Source organism: Salvelinus alpinus, chromosome 28 (genome assembly GCF_045679555.1).
Source record: "Salvelinus alpinus chromosome 28, SLU_Salpinus.1, whole genome shotgun sequence".
Lineage (NCBI taxonomy): Eukaryota > Metazoa > Chordata > Actinopteri > Salmoniformes > Salmonidae > Salvelinus > Salvelinus alpinus.
The window spans coordinates 37,049,676-37,068,527 of record NC_092113.1 but is presented as its reverse complement, the minus strand read 5'-3'; the positions used below and the strand labels follow the sequence as shown (position 1 = coordinate 37,068,527).

At 41.3% G+C, this 18,852-nt stretch overlaps 1 long non-coding RNA gene and 1 pseudogene across 2 annotated transcripts; both read right to left on the bottom strand.

The window, feature by feature from the left end:
* Nucleotides 1-12,732: 12,732 nt before the first annotated feature.
* On the bottom strand, nucleotides 12,733-14,985 carry LOC139557818 (uncharacterized). Of its 2 annotated transcripts, XR_011671474.1 has the most exons (3): nucleotides 14,797-14,985; nucleotides 14,598-14,617; nucleotides 12,733-14,356 (listed from the first exon to the last, which is right to left on the bottom strand). It is a non-coding gene; the product is annotated as an uncharacterized lncRNA (long non-coding RNA). The 2 variants fall into 2 exon arrangements; XR_011671473.1 differs by having other exon boundaries at nucleotides 14,598-14,985.
* A 97-nt stretch (nucleotides 14,986-15,082) lies between these two features.
* On the bottom strand, nucleotides 15,083-17,211 carry LOC139556885 (tumor necrosis factor receptor superfamily member 14-like; annotated as a pseudogene).
* Between the last annotated feature and the right edge of the window lie 1,641 nt (nucleotides 17,212-18,852).

Below are 18,852 nucleotides of genomic sequence, written 5' to 3'. Positions count from 1 at the left end.
TGCTTTTGCGGCACAGTCGATAGCGCGCCGGACCTCGGGCTAGGAGGTCGAGGGTTCGAGACCTGCTCCCTGCCTGTTTCATTACAATACAGTGTAGTCTTTATATCCGATATTTTTCTTTCTTAACACTTTTTTAATAGCGTCATTTTTAGTATCTGGGCTTGGGGACGGTATCAAGTCAGGTCGAGTCAAAAGGCTAAAATCCAAGTTAAGTGACGAGTCATTGGTGTTAAAGTCGAGTCCACGCCTCTGTTTTTGTTGTTGATTGAAACACTGGCTCTTCGTTTGCACTTTTGACCCCACAGCTTGTGGGCGGGCTTTAGTGGGAGGTGTGGAGGATGCTTCTCCGTTGGTCAGTCATTTTTTGAGTGTCAGTTTGGCTACAACCAATAGTGTTCAGCCTTTCTTTCCGACACAAAGGAAGTCATAGACACTTACAGTACAAAGAAGGACTGTGTGATGATGGCGTCTCAGGTAACCAGCACTGGGCGTTCTTCCGTCCAACTTCTACATAGGTAGTAGTTCAGTGATGGGGGGGTTGGATCACTACTGGCTGTAGGCGAACAAGTGATGCGCGTTTGGAGCAATACTAGCTGCTGTATCCAAGGGTCAGACAGTCGTTCACATGACAACAGAAGATAACCAATTTACTAGTTACAGCAGCGCGTCCCCTGAACTATAACGAAGAGGAAACGTTAGGAGAGAAGCCTGACCACGGAGACACCGGAGACACCGACAGTTTCAAGTTGGATATTAATAAGTGTCATTATCTGTCTTTACCTTGGTCACGGAGAGGGGGTGAGAAGGTGATGAAGCGTACTTCATGAGCTGTAACCGAAAAACTACTGGCATTTGGAAAGTTTGAGTTGATGGAGAAAGTGTGGTGGAACAAGTGTTAGCATTGTTAAGTATCTTGCCAGTTAGGTCGAATTCTCCGTTAGCTAGTGTTGATAATTCGTTTTACTTGAGACAGGAGACCAAGTGGAGACATAGGACGAGGTGGATAATTTTATAATAAGGCAGGTTTATTCAAGTGTAAAGATATTAGGCAAAGCCGTGCACGGCCCCTTTCTGTCAGATTCTTATGAAATCGTCGGAGAAGAGAGCCCCTCTAAGCAGTACATACAGATTATATAGACAACAAGCAAAGTAGGTTGATCTTGTCGTCTGGCCTTCCGATTGGTCGATCTGGGTCGTAGGTAGTCCTGTTCGGCCTGATGTCGACATTCCATTGGCTTTTCACACAGTTCTTTGTCCTATTCACATCCAAAGGCATCCTGCATGTGCGTTTGTTTTCACAGGCCCTATTCATGGGGGAGGAGATGTGTGTGTGGGTCTGACAAAGTAGAGGGGATGGGTGCATGTTGTGCCAAGAATAGCTTATGTTGAGAAGTGGTTAAAACAAGTTACCAGTATCTTATACAATTTCTTACAAATCCCCCTCTTCACGTCTCACAAGAGACGTGACATAAAAGTAAAAAAAGACAAAGCTATGGGATAAAATTTGTCAGAGGACAAATTTTGTAATTCCCCCTCTTCACGTCTCACAAGAGACGTGACATAAAAGTTTCTTAGTCCTCAAATAGATAGACAGGTCCAGCTTCCCCATCATCAAGCAATGGGAACATTTGGGCCCTTTCCTGATTAGGGTCTATTGCGGCAGTGATAACACGGCTAACAAGCGTGCGCGCACATGGAATGCAACAGCATCCACAAAGTACAAGAATGGCCGCAAGAACAGAAATTGATACTAGGATGGAGGAAACCAGCGTCTTATATTTACCAAAGGCATCCATCCATGAGTCCCACATAGAAGTGTCCACTCCAGAATGCTGTTTCATCTTACCATTAAGGGTAGGAAGTCCCTCCAATGCTACAGTCAGACTCCCATTCGTAGCTGTGTTGTTGGGAATTAAAGTACAACACTGTTCACCAAACATTGCACAGACCCCCCCCCGTTCAGCCAATAACATATCAACCGCGATTCTATTTTGAAATGCCATCAGGGACGTAGCTGCCAATTGTCCATGGACCGCCTCAAAGCCTTGTTGATTCCAATTGCCCAGTTTCTGGACATTAAAATGAATGTAGTTAATTCTGTCCACATTTTTACTAACTGTTCACCACCAACAGACAGAAGATTCAAACCCAGCTGTCACTTGGTCCACCAGTTTATATTCATCTGGCACCCCCTAGGGACACCAATAGCATCAATGTAAGTTGAGTCGTAAATGAGCAAGGACCAAAAAGGAGACCACTCCAATAACTACACCTGGAGTGGCCAACCACACATTAGTAAACCAAAAAAACGAGAATATGTTAAACCCTCAGGCCCATCCCTCTATACAACCTGTACCAGGTGGGCTCGTCGCCACCCGGGAACTTCAAACCTTCACAACAGGGAGGACAAACATCACTTTTTATTCATTCAACAACATCAACTACAGCAAACCAAGGGTCCTCCTCTGTCAGCCCACTCTCCTGCGGAAGCTTGTTTTCGTATCAGCCTCTCCAACTGGAGCATCAAGCAACGGCATCATACCAGAGGCCCCTTACACATCTGTAACAAACTTCTTCAAACAAGGTATGATACAGGCAATACAGAAATGAAAAACAACAACTATTGTCAGAAATCCAGTAATCATCATTGCAGTGTACTTACCAAAACAACCACCCAGCCAGGGGAACAGTCCACTCTCCTCCACACCTGCAAGACCCTTCATCTCCACTGATAACCTTGCCAACCCACTCAGAGCTTTTGAAATGCTCCCATCCGGACTAGTATTGTTAGGAACAAACGTGCAACACTGTTCTACAATCTTTTTACATACACCTCCCTGGTTGGCCAGACTTATGTCTAGTGTTAGTCTATTGTGTCTACTGGTTTGAGAGGTAGCATCCAATTGTTCAGCCATCCCTGTAAGTCCTTTGTGGGTGTGTTTAACAAATCATCATTAATTATAGTAGATATAATTGATCCAGACCTTTTGTTTTAGCATCAACAATAGCTGGGCCAATGATGGGCATCAGATGCCACAGGCCATCATTCCTGTTTAATGTCTGGAATTCGTGGGGGACCCCTATTGGGACCCCCAACAGGTTGGTGTGCATGTTATCTGTACCCTCGGACCAAGGAGCGTCACGTTTCTGCCGTCTCCTGGGTTGGTACCGAGTCTCTGTGTCATGTGCAGCTCCCAGAAGTTGATTAGCTATAACCTCAATAATAGGCAATGGTGGTATCAGACTGGCCAAAACACATGAGCAACGACAATTTCCTTTCAAAATGGGGTCAACCGCCTGGCAGGTCCACACATCCACCATACATCAGCAACACCTCTAGTTAATAGTGGCATTAGTGATGCAGTTTGTAGTAGGGAGCCTCCCATAGTCCACACCCCTACCTGTACCAGTGATACAGCTGTAACATCCTCCATATGCCTTAACTCCCCACGGTACCTTCTGGGGAGGTACTTCTGGGAACACAAGACTCAGAGTTTTACACCGGGTTGAATTTGGCTTGAACTTTCCAATATGCACATCCAACCTTCCCCATTACTTAGGACAAATGGGTGAGCAGCCAGAATAGGTCTGGCATGTCCACATACGACACAGTCCTTTCTATTAAGTGTTTTGTAGGCCAACCACATATTCTCCCTTTCCTCATAACCAGTTTCAGTCCCCAATTGTTCACTATCTTAGATGTCTTTTATATTTATTACCTGTACCAGATTGGAGAGCTTAGGTGATGGCGTGGGACTTGGTCTTGAAGTGGTGGAGGAGGCCGGCTGAACCTGGTCTGTTGGAACTGGTGGTGGTTCTGGCAACACTGCGATGGTAACATCCCCATCGTATCCTAATCAGACAGCTCAGGACTACAAGCAGTCCTGTAAAACCCCACCCTCTCCCAAAGAACACATCATCAGCCAGAGGTCAAACAACACTTTCACTTCTATGAACGTACACAGTGAGGAAAGGTCGGGGTCAGGGAATTTTCATTAAGGAGTTGACCCCCGAGCTTTATTAGCAACAGTTCTTCTCCTTAACTCTGTGATCATTCGGCAGTGTCAGTGTGTCTCACCCTCCAAGTGCGATATGCCCCCAGGTCGAGTGAATCACCTTCTCCTTTAATTCACCTGCAACGCATAAAATCCTGGACATACAGATTTGGTTAACCACCAGTTTCTCATTTGTTTTATCTGATTATATATTTAACTTCTATACCTATTTGTTAGCTATAATTTTGAATTTTACATTAGTTTATTTTCCAATAGGCCCCATCCTATCCTAGACCACAATGTACCCCTCCCCCGTTTGATACCTGGCTCTGGCCAGGTATCAACCTTACCTACTCTAAATAATGACTTAGTACATTATAATATGGAAACGCCCCATTCATTCGCCGCATATCCAATTCTCCCTTGGGCGTACATTCATATCTATTCTTTTCCAATTCTCTGTCAAGTGACTTATCTACTTTAAAATGTATCTGTGCTGCTTATATATGTTAAACCCTTTCTCTCCTTTCTTATTTCACAGCCTACCTTGCTCATTTCCTGGTCCACCCTCCCCACTCTACTCTCAAACCTTCAAGGTCTCAACAGTGCGGGGTAGACCCATCTGTCTGCCTTTTTCTAATAATAGTCAATAACAACTATGTGTTCTTTTGCAATATTAACTAAGTGTCTCACTGTTTTGACTTTATCTATCCCAAATGGATTTAAAATAACAACATGTCTTATAGTGTAAATCTCTAAAGTCCTTACATAACCTTAATAAACCTATCTCTATCTTCTAATGGCCAAAACAAATGCTAACCTTATGGTCAAGAGTTATAAACTAGTATCCCAAATGACACAAATTCATTATTCCCACTACATTCTCCCGTGAGTGATCAAGTCACCGGAAAATGCAATGAAAATAGGTCAAAAAGGTTACACCTACATTCGTGTTCCATACCATATCTAGGCATACCAAAAGAACCCTTTATCTTCTCAAAGTCCCCTGCCTAAATAAAACTCAGAAAGTAAAACTCCTATTCCAATATGAGTGTATTCTTTTAAGATATCTTGTCTCTGGGAACACGGAAAACCCCTTAACCCAAACGTTTACCACAAAAACAAAACCTAATAATTATGATAATACCCTTAAATCATTCGTTCTAAATTTCCCCGATGTTTCATGTAACACAACTGTGATAAACGTGTACTGTCCCTTTAAAAACTCCCTGCCAGCACCAGGTTGCGAGTCGTTCATTGTTCCCCATAATGAAAACAGATCACGTTTAGAATACGTTTACTTATTGTTCGAATTCTCTGGTGTTACCTAAACAAAAACCAATAACTTTCAACAACTTTTGAAAAGTATCTCAAAGCTATAATGTACACATTTTCCCTCTAAATGACACAACCAATTTTCTCTAGCATAATTTAATACGGCCACACCCGGTGGGGAAAGTACACATTCTATCCCGTTCCTCCTATAATACTCAATGCTAAATTCAAAGTTGTGGTTAAATATATGGATTTGCCAATCATTATCAAATGTTAAATATACAGGTTTAGTACTTTTATCAAATAGATTAGTATAGTTCAAATAAAGATATGCGTTTACTAGCGCTCAACCTGTGTTCAGAACGCAGCAACTAGCCAATATAATACCAAAAATGACTGTCTTATTCCTGCCTCTAGGCAAAACATCTAGTTACCCCAACTAAGTTTGGCAGCAAAACTATCGTATAAGTAAAATCGACTTCTCAACTTTCTCCATTCCAAAGTGTAAACTTACCATATACTTCGCTAAATTTATATCGCATGTCACCCAATCCATAACAATAATATCATTAGTCTGTAAATTTAACCTGAATAAGTTATTAAACGTATTCTCTCTACTCCGAATTGGTTTTAAGTTTTTTCTCTGTCACCAGCACTCAAACAGGCTCCTGGGAGACCGTTGAGTGCTGCAATACTGCCATCTTCTGTCCATTCTCTGTATAGCTCTCCACCCCCAAACTATCCTAAGAGTTATGAGTGTGTGGAGTAATATCACAAATAAGGGGCCAGATACCCCTAGTCTTGCCCAGGGAGGGAGAAATGTCCCTCTAAATGGGCGAGGTTCCTTTTTCAGGGGAGGCGGAGTTTGATGCCGCATCCCCTGAGTCAGGAATGTCTTCATTTGGAATCGGATTCAAGCTGTTTAAATCAGCTCTGACTTCTGTCAGTGTTCTAGAAGGGATTGGGGCTGGAGTGCAATGTGTGAGGTGGTGCCAAGGTGCGCCTGATTTACCTTTGACCTGGACTGAGTGTGAAGTAACCTCCCTCACTTCGTACTGTCCAGTCCACTTGGGTTCTAGCCACTTTCTCTTGTGGACTTTAACCCCACCCAGTCACCAATTTTTTTTTTACCTTCAGTGATGGCGGATCTCCTGTCAGCTTCCCCATTTGGACCTTGTGAATCTGTGTGGAGAGAGCTGCAGAAAGTTCCGTCAATTATCAGACATTACAATTTGTTATACATCAAGGGCGGGCATATGACCTCCCTCCCTTGGTGGACCGAGCATAATTCTTCCAACCATTATCTCATGAGGAGAGAGATGGGTGCCTGCACCTGGAGAGGCTCTCATGGCCAGCAACGCCAGGGGCAGGGCTTCAACCCAAATCAACTTCAAACCTGCACATACATTTGATTGGCGCGTTCCACGAGACTTTTGAGATTGTGGCCTGTACACTAACCCAAACTTGTGTACAATACCCAATCTTTCCTCCACCTGTCTCAGGTGTTGGTTACTGAAATGGGACCCGTTTGTCGGATCTGATTTGCCTTGGAACTCCATACCTTGGTATGAGTTCGGTTTGGAGCCACTTAATGATCGATTTTGCATCCTCCCTTGCTGTTGGTATTGCCTCAACCCATTTAGAGAACCTGTCTACCATAACTAACAGGTACCTATTTAGAGAACCTGTCTACCATAACTAACAGGTACCTATTTCCATTTGTCACATTGTCTTGCCCCATATCTGTGTAATCTATGCTGATGTCCTGCTAACCCATTGTGGTCCAACAGTATGGACTGCTCCATGAGCATACGCTGAGTCGGTGTAGATGTTTACAGTCTTTCCTTCAGCTCTTTCCAGAGCTTGTGTCAACCCTATGATTTCAGCTAACTGGGCTGATTCAGGTGTGTGATGATGGCAGATTCCAAGGTCACGTGTGACCTGTCTGGAAGCTGTTGTACCACTGCGTATGCTGCTATGTTCCCTTCCTCTCCTCTATAGCAGCATCCATCTGTGTATAACCATAGGTCCGGGTTGGTGAGTGGTTCGTTCCCCAGGTCAGGTCTCAGTTTCAGTTCTTGTGCAGCTCTTTCTGCACAGGAGTGGGGCAGACCTTCTTCAGCATTGAGTGCGTCTGCCATGTTTTTGTCAGTGTTGACATGTGATGTGTGATTGTGTGCATTTATTCTGGTGGTGCACTTAGCCCATCACTGGCCAAAACTAACAATGTATCTCTGGTGCTGACACAGTCTTATCTCTGGTGTCTGTCTCCCCCTTGTGTACAAAGAATGTTATTGCTTTATGTTTGGTGAATTAATTAAATACTTTCCCAAAGTATTTCGGCAATATCCTTTTGGAACACTCTACTAGTATTATCTAGCGCTTCTATTTTAAATATAATAATAATTTTAGGAACTATTTTCAAACAGTTATTATTCGTTTTCACTTTTTCGATTATTTAAATACTTTGCCAAAACATTTCAGAAATGTCCTTTCGGGACATTATATTAGTATATTCAAGCGTTTCTAGAATAAATATTTAATTAATTCTAGGACTCATTTTTCTCAAAAACTAATTAAAAAACTGAAAACTCAAAAACTAACTTAATTATTTAAATACTTTCCCAAAGTATTTCAAACGTGTCCTTTTAGGACAATATATGGTGTATCCTAGCGTTTCTAGAATAATTATCAAATTAATTCTAGCCCTTAAGGATTTACCAACAGCACCAGAGGGAAAAACCAGGTCAATTTATCAGCAGAAAAATAGCTGCTTCACAGCAGCTCCCACAATCTGACTCGACGGTCACTTAAACACAGCCTCAACCTAGCATATGGCTAAATAGTAGCAATCGGTCTCGTGGAACGTTCAATCACTCACATTAATTTGGAGAGTTTCAGGTTTAATACCATTACTCCTATTTCAAGCTTAGATTTATCACCGATGCTCCTAGTTGAAGAATATTTCGACTAGTCCCAGATTACTAATGCGACTTGAATCCCAATACGCCAAGCTTAGATTTATCACCGATGCTCCTAGTGGGGTGCCATGTCCACTAGCCCCAGATTACTAATACGACTTGAACAGGCTACATTACATTTCAACACTTTGAGTTTCAGGTTTAATACCATTACTCCTAGTTCAAGCTTAGGTTTATCACCGATGCTCCTAGTGGGGTGCCATGTCCACTAGTCCCAGATTACTAATTCGACTTGAACGGCGTCAAGCTTAGATTTATCCCCGATACTCCTAGTTGAAGAACAATTCAACTAGTTCCAGATTACTAATTCGACTTGAACGGCCTCAAGCTTAGATTTATCCCCGATACTCCTAGTTGAAGAACAATTCAACTAGTTCCAGATTACTAATTCGACTTGAACGGCCTCAAGCTTAGATTTATCCCCGATACTCCTAGTTGAAGAATAATTCAACTAGTTCCAGGTTACTAATTCGACTTGATTTTATACTTCGCAAATATCTTTACACAATGCCTTAGATTCTAAACAATTCCACATAAATTTAGCAACAATTCACACTCACCTCAGTACTTCTGATCATTGAATTTAGATATTGGCTATAATACAATATGCAGATTTTGATTAAACCGGCTCTGCTTACCTTAATATTTTCGAGCTCTTTGATCAGTTTCCTGGGTGAGTTGAATCGCCGACGTCTCCCTCGAGCGGGTCACCTCTCCTTCTTGAATCTTTCTCCCTCTCGTCTCCTGTCCGATGAATTTTCTATTGGGCCGAATTCAAATATGTTTTGACCATCCTCTGCTTACCAAGTTTGTTGATAATTCGTTTTACTTGAGACAGGAGACCAAGTGGAGACATAGGACGAGGTGGATAATTTTATAATAAGGCAGGTTTATTCAAGTGTAAAGATATTAGGCAAAGCCGTGCACGGCCCCTTTCTGTCAGATTCTTATGAAATCGTCGGAGAAGAGAGCCCCTCTAAGCAGTACATACAGATTATATAGACAACAAGCAAAGTAGGTTGATCTTGTCGTCTGGCCTTCCGATTGGTCGATCTGGGTCGTAGGTAGTCCTGTTCGGCCTGATGTCGACATTCCATTGGCTTTTCACACAGTTCTTTGTCCTATTCACATCCAAAGGCATCCTGCATGTGCGTTTGTTTTCACAGGCCCTATTCATGGGGGAGGAGATGTGTGTGTGGGTCTGACAAAGTAGAGGGGATGGGTGCATGTTGTGCCAAGAATAGCTTATGTTGAGAAGTGGTTAAAACAAGTTACCAGTATCTTATACAATTTCTTACACTAGCCAGAGAAATGTTGAGCAATGGGGGAATATATATATTTTTTACTCAGTAAATGTTGTTTTTGCACACATGTAGCCTTGTGCACTTGATCGATGTCGATAGTTGCCACTATAATAGAGCAAAAATAGAATGCCTGTTTGTTTAATTATATTTCTACTTTAAAATGTTTTTTTCCCAAGTGCAATATTAGTATATTGTTTTTTTCTCACGACTTGAGTGTCATTTGCAGTAAAGTCTAGGCAACAAATAACATTGGATTGCTTTCTTTACATTTTTTAACTGTGAGTTAGATTCACATTAACCACTTTTTTTATTTTACACACACGGATCATATAGATCATATTTTTTGTTGTTTAGTTAGTTAAAACCTCCATTTCCCCCTGCATGTTTCAGTGCAACAAAAAAAAGTGTTCACATTTTGGTCCCTCGGGAGTTTGCAACCCTGGTAGTTAGCTCCTACGATTCAGTGTCGGTTCATAACATCATACTATATTACATACATACCTGTATTACATACATACCATAGAATGATAAATCATGCAATTTTTATTCTCAAGCTAACCAAAAGCATTTAGCTACGAACGCCTGTTCTCCCCGTTTTCAGTTTAATTAATCTAACTTTCTTTCATGGCAACTCATAAGCAGGCCATGTACTATTTGTTTCTTAGTCGATATATAGTCACCTGTATGTACATACATACAGTACTGTACAAAAGTGTTAGGCACATGTACAATTCTGTAAAACACATACATTTCTAAATGTTAAAAAAAATACTATGAAGGAACATTTTCTTATTTCACCTTCTCTTATATCCAGAGTGGCAGGTGAAATATTTGCAGTGAGCCTTGCACAAGGTGGACCGTCTCCAGGATTTATGCAGGAGTGATGTTACCACTATCTGTTGACAGGGACCCTGAAGGACCTAACAAAGGGTAGTGTACATGACGCAGAGTTGTCCCCATTAATCAAAACGATGTGTTGATGAAATTGAAAGCATATTCTTCTCATTAATCTTTCAGCAATTAGTTGTTTGAAAAATAAAATGTGCTTTCAGATCAAAGATCCCTTTGACCTGTGACCCTACACTGAAGGAATGCTCAACTGTCACCCTACACTGAAGGAATCCTCAACTGTCACCCTACACTGAAGGAATCCTCAACTGTCACCCTACACTGAAGGAATCCTCAACTGTCACCCTACACTGCAGGAATCCTCAACTGTCACCCTACACTGAAGGAATCCTCAACTGTCACCCTACACTGAAGGAATCCTCAACTGTCACCCTACACTGAAGGAATCCTCAACTGTCACCCTACGCTGAAGGAATCCTCAACTGTCACCCTACGCTGAAGGAATCCTCAACTGTCACCCTACACTGAAGGAATCCTAAACTGTCACCCTACGCTGAAGGAATCCTCAACTGTCACCCTATGCTGAAGGAATCCTCAACTGTCACCCTACACTGAAGGAATCCTCAACTGTCACCCTACGCTGAAGGAATCCTCAACTGTCACCCTACGCTGAAGGAATCCTCAACTGTCACCCTACACTGAAGGAATCCTCAACTGTCACCCTACGCTGAAGGAATCCTCAACTGTCACCCTACGCTGAAGGAATCCTCAACTGTCACCCTACACTGAAGGAATCCTCAACTGTCACCCTACACTGAAGGAATCCTCAACTGTCACCCTACGCTGAAGGAATCCTCAACTGTCACCCTACGCTGAAGGAATCCTCAACTGTCACCCTACACTGAAGGAATCCTCAACTGTCACCCTACGCTGAAGGAATCCTCAACTGTCACCCTACGCTGAAGGAATCCTCAACTGTCACCCTACGCTGAAGGAATCCTCAACTGTCACCCTACGCTGAAGGAATCCTCAACTGTCACCCTACGCTGAAGGAATCCTCAACTGTCACCCTACGCCGAAGGAATCCTCAACTGTCACCCTACGCCGAAGGAATCCTCAACTGTCACCCTACGCCGAAGGAATCCTCAACTGTCACCCTACGCTGAAGGAATCCTCAACTGTCACCCTACACTGAAGGTGTTTCTCAGTTTGTTTGTGTAATTGTTTAATATTCTGTTTCATTTGTTCCCAGGGGGGAAGGGGAAGGCACCTAGGGAGTGCTTAGGCAAGAGGCCCGCGGGCATACATATACCTGTAGTATATTCACTGTCTAGGCACACTAGGTAAGACCTGGGCGGACCACCCCCTGTATTTCGGTTAGCGCACCAGGTGGTGCTAAATTAGGTAAGTAGTGGGTAGGCAAGTTAGATAGGAGGGGCTTTGGATATTTACGTTCTTTGCTTTGGTTCCGTCCTGCCCCTTTTCCCCATATTACCGTGTGAAGGAATACATTCCTAGTAAATGGTCAATTCTCTGCCTTTTGTCATCCTTACTCGCACCTACAGTCCATACCTCTTTCACTTCACGGAGAGTTGAGTTGTAGCAGGGTGTTGCGTTCCCTCTTCATAGAGGCGTGCGTAACAGTGATGTAACTTTTGCTCATGGATGTCTAAGAAAATAGACTAGTGCAAGTGCATTGGTTATGTCAAGGAATGCTTCAATGAGAAACCTCAAAGATTGGCAGGTAATGTAAAAGGGTTTAGATAATGTATCTCCAGCAACAACACAGGGCTTACATCCGGTCACAGGATAGGTTGTACTGCCCTCTTGTGTCAGTATTAACAGACATGAACAAAGTCTAATGTCAAGCCAATATCAATCCAAATAAATTGTCATTGATCCACTGATTGTGATCCTCCAGGTTGTAGTCCAACTGCCTGAGGAAGTAGCTGAGGTTAAAGGTCAGACAAAGCAGCTCAGCCAGACGCTGAAAGTGGAGAAGCCCAGAGGAGTCAGGCCCAAGTCTGCCAGGAGACCATTGACTCTCTGAACCTGTAGAGCATCAGCAGCCTAGTGGCCCTGGATTAGATAAAGACCAGGGTATGACTGGCCTCTCTCCTCATTCATAGTCCTTATCATGTTGTCACCGTAAGCAATGATGTAGTAACCAATGATGTGGTATCCAGTGATGTAGTTATAAAAAGAACAGAAAGGCCTGGACACTGTATATGCTCCTTACTACCACCTTTAATGACGTTTCAATCCTTTTTCATCTAGACTTTATTAGGCCAGCACCTACAGTACCAGTCCAAAGTTTGAACACACCTACTCATTCATAAGGTTCTTTATTTTCTACATTGTACAATAATAGTGAAGACATCAAAACTATGGAATCACATAGTAAACAAAAAAAGTGTTAAACAAATCCAAATATAGTTTATATTGAGATAACTCAAAGTAGACACCCCTTGCCTTGATGACCGCTTTGCACACTCTTGGCATTCTCTCAACCAGCTTTATGAAGTAGTCACCTGGAGTGTGCCTTGTTAATTTGTGGAATTTATTTCCTTCATGCGTTTGAGCCAAGCAGTTGTGTTGTGACAATGTAGGGGTGGTATAATGAAGATAGCCCTATTTGGTAGAATACCATGTCCATATTATGGCAAGAACAGCTCAAATAACCAAAGAGAAACGACAGTCTATCATTACTTTAAAACATGAAGGTCAGTCAATACAGAACATTTTGAAAGTTTCTTCAAGTGCAGTCGCGAAAACCAGAGAGCGCTATGATGAAGCTGGCTCTCATGAGGACCGACACAGGAAAGGAAGATCCAGAGTTACCTCTGCTGCAGAGGATAAGTGCATTAGAGTTACCAGTCTCAGAAACTGCAGCCCAAATAAATGTTTCAGAGTTCAAGTAACAGACACATCTCAAAATCAACTGTTCAGAGGAGACTACGTGAATCATGCATTCATGGTCGAATTTCTCCAAAGAAACCACTAAAGGACACCAATAAGAAGAGACTTGCTTGGGCCAAGAAACACAAGCAATGGACATTAGACCAGTGCATCCTGCACCAGTTTCCAGTAATCTGTGTCTCAAGATATTATCAAGTCCCATTTGAAGTTCCATAGTCTGGGCTGACAGATGTTGCAGTCCTGAAGTTATGAACACATTTTACTTTCCCCTGGGAAGAGAGGAAACAGCTTCTAAATCTGTTTCCTAGCAAGGTTAGGCTACTTTATACTCATCACAAGGTCCTTTTCATTTTAGACCAGTCTGTAAGCTGTAGCAGAAGCTGATATGTTTCTGCCCTTCTGAAGCATCTTACCAGTGGCGCCCACACAAAAAGCTAGTTATTCACTGACACAAGTGGGAACAGTTCAGGCTGAGGAGTACGTTTCAAACATCCCCATGTGGTACAAAGACACTGTGGTCCTCTCCCAACAGGTATCTAGATGTCACATTCTTCCTACTGGAGGTTGGGTTTCAATGTGTTTCCTTTCTTTACACTACAATTGAATGTGGTGTAGAATCCTGTTTTTATATCAACCAGATTCTACAATATCACATTTAACATGTAGTGTTAAGATACACTAGAGATGGCTGGACCAGCCAGCCAGTGGACCACAGATTACAGAATGTGGAGTCCCTGACTGATTAGGGGCTTGAATCTGGGGAGAGAAGTCATTTGTAATTTATCAGTAATTCATTTACATTCTGGACAATGTTTTGTAGTACAATAGCTTGTCCTATATTCTTGTATAATATCATCGGTCTTAGCATTGATGACTTGATAAAGTTATATACCATATACATTTACTTATAAATATGTTTGAAATTCTTTTAACTCATAAAAACTATTCTGTACATATTTAGAAAACCTTGAAGGTGTGCCTTACCATTTCCAGTTCCCCCAGACAGCATTGGTATTTCCTGATCTGGAGATGCCTATCAAATGGAATCAGTAATTAGTAAAACACATTGGGCCAGTTTCCCAGACAGATATTACACTCAGTCCTGGACTAAGAAGCACATTCAATGAAGATTTTCCATTTAAAGTGCTTTTTATTCCAATACTAGGCATAATCTCTGTCTGGGAAACTGGCTCAATAAATTCAAATTTCACAGTCAGAAGAAAGCACAAAGTAGTACAATGTGATGAAATATATTCATAGATTTCCAAACATACCTGTGTAGGTATTTGAGGGTCTATAAAAAAAAAAAGACAGATGACCAATATTGTAATAAACATACCATGTAACCATGATGATAACAAACAGTAGTAATCTACACTATGAGAAGTAAAACATGTAGCATTCACAGAGTAAACTGAATATCACAGGCAATGAAAACAATGAATGGTACAAATACAATTCCAGTCATCTTACCTGAGTTTTGTCTTGTTTTCACCATTTGTCTTTTTATCATTATAAATAAACAAACACCAGCTATGGTGGCTATCAGAAAAAATAGAACACCTATCAGAACACCAGCTCTGATTCCAGCTGTGGGAAGTGAGGCTACTCCACATTCTGAATCCGACCAAGGAGTTCCTGGTTCAATTTCCAAGAATTCACATCTGTTAAAGACATAAACAGAGGTATGTTTTCTTTATAGTTGTATTTTTATATCTTCAGGGGAATAACCTTTTGAACTAACTAATAATGTTCACACTTACTCTGTATGTGGTTAACAAGATGTTAATGATCCATCTGAATAAGTTTTACCAGGGCAGTCAGAACACACAGTATCTGTAGATGTTGTTCCTGCAGAAATACATGTTGAAATATTAATGAAAAATAAATTTGTCCCCCCATTTATTTAATTCCATTAACTGTAATGATTGTTCACACTGAAATTAACAACTTGACTAAATTGAATTATGACAACACAATTAGTATTATGAGTGAGACAGAAGACCAACCTGTATGGCTGATGTATTGACCAGATTTACAGCTGCTGTGTCTCTGGGCTGCTCTACAACCATCCTTAGTTGGATCTAGACAGTAGAACCCCTCCAGTGTCCCACAGACAGTGTCTGATGAAGGTCTACATGACTGCTTTACCTTAAAACCCAAACCTATGGAGAAAACATGTCACTTGGTATCTGAAGCTAAATGTAAAGCCTGTTGTATTTCATTAAAACAACAGCTGATATAGTAAAGTAGCTCAGTGTTTATGCCCAGAACACAGAGTTCTCACCTGGATCACATGTGGTACAGTTGTTGCATGTTGTTTTACCACTGGGCTCATCAAGGAATGTGGAGTCAATACAGAGAACACAGGAAGGTGCTTGTGTAGATTTAGTACAATGCCTATTTACACGATATCCTGTTGAAAAGAAAGCCAGAAAATAATTACCTTTTGGTATTATTATTATCATCATAATTATTCTTGTTGTTATTATTATAATTAACCCCTCATAAAAATACACAAGGTCCTTACCAGGCCTACACATTATGCAATATCTATCACCTATTTTATAGATGAGGTGATCATATGTGAAACAGGGTTCATTGTTGAGAAGTATAAAATTTATCTGGAAATAGAGAAGAAATAAAACATCAGCATACATTACATTTAAAGATGTGACATCAAACCCAAGATAACCAGTTATCTGCAAATTCAGTCAATAAATGTTAATGAAATACATTTCTCTCCTCCATGTTTTTTCTACGAGGTTTCAGTAAAATTGAAACTAAGACTATATAGTAGGCTAATAACTATAATTCATATTTCATGAAGGAAATATTTACTTTTGATCATTTGTTTTTTAAACTTGCCAAGCCACAAAATGTGCAAATCAGAAATGTTTCACTTACAGTCCATATAAAGTGTTCAAACTTTGCCATGGTTCCTCATTCCTCTCCAACTCACCGGAAGACCAACTCACAGGATTTGTTCTTAGGAGTTTTGAAGTATCGAGATGAACTGACCTGTAGACTTCATGTATTTTAGTACCTGTACTGTATAGTAAGAATAGCTCAATTATATTCTGCTTAAATATTGCATAAACTGCCCAGTTAATAAATATAATATAGTAATGTACGTCGGCTGGCCACCCCTGAGTTAATCACCACCATCAATGTGAATAAAACTGAACAGAATCATAATAAAATATAATAACCTTTCACTTAGTAAATTATGATATCTTGCTGAATTGAATCACTGAAAAATAACTGTAATTAGCTAGTTATCAACTTTGAGAAATTGGCAAATGATTATTAGAGAATGGTGCCCTCTTGTGGTGAAGTAGCCTTGTACATGGAGCAAAGTCCGTTCTACCAAAGACAGCACAGTATGAAGATATACTACAACTGCTTCACAATAAAAATCAGCGATCACTTGTAGGCGTCGTTGGCTTGCTAAACTCATGCGTAGAAACACGTTATCGGGTGTGACAGTTGTCTCGAGCCAAACTGCGCATGTGCAAATCGTCAACTCAAATGCACTCCTTCGATATAAAGTTGTTTTTGACGAGAATGAAAACATGTGAATTTGTCACTTTCACGAGGTTGGAGTAATAACATGTTGACTTACTTAAAACATTGGTTCGAATCTCGGTTGTCCCTTTAGATTTCGAGGAAAATGTACAACTAAGGAGGAATTTTTCAAACCCTGGCCTGGGGCCTAATTTATAATGTACAAAATGGACCCTAAAACTTGCCTGTGACAGTTTTAAAGCAAAAGTTGGCATGTATAAAAAACGAATTTGACATAAAATAAGCTCACCTTCGCACAAACTTTAGACCATGCCTATGTAACGGATGTGAAATTGCTAGCTAGTTAGCGGGTACGCGCTACTAGCGTTTCAATCAGTTACGTCACTTGCTCTGAAGCCTAGAAGTAGGGTTGCCCCTTGCTCTGCAAGGGCCGCGGCTTTTGTGGAGCGATGGGTAACGACGCTTCGTGGGTGTCAGTTGTTGATGTGTGCAGAGGGTCCCTGGTTCGCGCCCGTGTCGGGGCGAGGGGACGGACGTAAAGTTATACTGTTACATTGGTGCCGTGACCCGGAACACTGGTTGCTGCGGAAAAGGAGGAGGTTGAAAGGGGGGTGAGTGTAACGGATGTGAAATGGCTAGCTAGTTAGCGGGTACGCGCTAGTAGCGTTTCAATCAGTTACGTCACTTGGGCCCTTTCAACCTCCTCCTTTTCCGCAGCAACCAGTGATCCGGGTCAACAGCATCAATGTAACAGTATAACTTTAGTACCGTCCCCTCGCCCCGACACGGGCGCGAACCAGGGACCCTCTGCACACATCAACAACGGACACCCACGAAGCGTCGTTACCCATCGCTCCACAAAAGCCGCGGCCCTTGCAGAGCAAGGGGCAACACTACTAATAGGTTTCAGAGCAAGTGACGTAACTGATTGAAACGCTACTAGCGCGTACCCGCTAACTAGCTAGCCATTTCACATCCGTTACACCTACGCAAAGTTTCTAGTGGGTGAAGTTTAGCATTGAAAACTAGTATTTTGTGAAAATGGAGGATATGGACTGGCTTATTCATAACAATAAACAGGTTAATAACAAGATGTAATCATTCACTGTTAGTGAGAAGAGAGGAAATCTATTTTGTTAATTGTTACATTTTAAAATAATTACAAATAGGCATCTATTTCCTAGACAATTATTTATAAATGTGTTTTGCATGGCTTGTTGTCTTGTTTTACATTGTAAAACAATTGCTTGAGGATCTGTTCTCTCCACCCCTTTCATCTGCATTGATGGGTCAATACTTGACAGTTGAAATCAATATGGTTGATGTTTTGGGGTCTATCTTTTACATACACACGGTTTATAAATGAGGCCCCAGGTGTTTGGCAAGCATTCTACCCCCACAGCGGGGCAACGAACAAAAAGTAGCCAGGCAAAGTCTGTCTGAACAGCGGAGCATGGGCCTGCCTATTCGTTGTAGTAAAATTACACAATCATTCATCAATATGAAAATATATGATTCTTAAAGTTATGCTACAGCGCAGGAACATGTAAAGTAGGTTATTTCTACGTAAATATGTCATATTTATCTTACCCCAGCCTTGATCAGTGGTGTAGGGCCCTGGATTCATTTTACTTTCACTTTACGTTCAGCGTAACAGTTTTCAAAATAAAAGTTCCCATCAGAATAACAGAAACGCGTCAATAACCGATATTTATTCATGATATGAGAAATAATTGTGCTATTTTTTTCATATTTAAGTGACATTTGCAACATATGGGTTTTAAAACATGTTCCAAGGTCAAATAAATGCCCCCAGTGCAAATCACTGTATTTGAAATACATATTGGCTTAAAAGCAAACTATTCTAGGTGTTGAAGTAAAAATATTGTAGGGTCTGTAGAATGTATATTTAAGTGATAATTCCCGAGAAGCCGGTGTTTGGAGGATATATTGGCACGGGTGTTGCAGTGCAATGCCTTAACACATTGTAAAAAGATGAGT